We start from the raw sequence: 1,139 nt of genomic DNA, 5'->3' as shown, positions 1-1,139 counted from the left end.
TTTTTAACCAGCTCTCTCACGATGGAAGTGAAAACACATGAAAAGCGAAATGTCTTTTGTTCTCCCACTCGAATTAAGATGCTCCAGCACCAAACCAGGGTTGAAGCACATGGCTGGAGCTGCTGCCCAGCCCAGGGACTCGAAAATCAGCATTTTGGCACCCATGAGGGTGGTTGGAGGTGTTTTGGGGGAGGTTTTTGGTATTTTTTTAACCTTAAAAAATGTGCCCTGCAGCACGTGGGTAACTGCTCGTTTTCTCGACCCAGCCTGCTCTACCTGAACGTCTCTGCTCGAATAAATCAGGCTCCAGCTCAGAAATTAGGATGAGGTTTTTGTTTTCGTTCTACTTATTTCGTCTTTGTTTTTATAAATAAATACAAATCACTCAAACTGAAACTCGATGGCTTTGGTGATAATCAAAGAGCAGCCCTGGGGAAATTTTTCTTCATTACCATGTTCTTTCACAGCCCACACTCGGGGTTTCGGGAGGAAAACTTCTTAACCTTTGCAGCAGCAGCAGCACCCGACACTTTTTGAAGTCCCGGCACGCTCAGACTCGGGGCTCACATCGCGGAGCTGCCTTGGCATCACCTTTTCTTCAGGGCCATGTGGGGGGCAGAAATTATCTCAGCCCCCAGCCCTTTTCTCCCCTCAGCTCACCCCTTTTCCCTCCTCCAAAAAACATGTAAAAAAAACACCCCCGAGAAAGTGTTGGACTCCCCCCTTGCAGGGCTTGGGTTTTGTTGTTGTTTTTTCGGTTCTGTGGGGCAGCTCTGTTCTCTACCACCTTTGTACAACATGTTTTAGTATTTGCAGCTCACTTCCTGTATGAGGTTACCTTGTTTATCATAAAACCCCTATTTTTAAACCCATTTCTGCCAATAAGTCACTTGAATGGTAATAGCAGGCGTGTGTGACTGTCCCCTCTGCCCCCGGCTGACAGGGGGACTCTGGTGGCTCCAGGAGGGATAGGTGTTGGAATGTGGGCTGAGGGCATCCCGTGGCTCTTCCCTCAAATCTCAGGGGGATTATTTGTGTGAAAATCACCAGGATTTCTGAAAATCCTGACTTTTTCAGCGTGAGGTCACACGTGGTGTGAGGATGTGGACAGGCAGAGCTGCGGCGCTCACCGTCCCTTC

This window comes from Serinus canaria, chromosome 3, assembly GCF_022539315.1.
Source record: "Serinus canaria isolate serCan28SL12 chromosome 3, serCan2020, whole genome shotgun sequence".
NCBI classification, from domain to species: Eukaryota; Metazoa; Chordata; class Aves; order Passeriformes; family Fringillidae; genus Serinus; species Serinus canaria.
Note: the sequence above shows the minus strand (reverse complement) of the source record.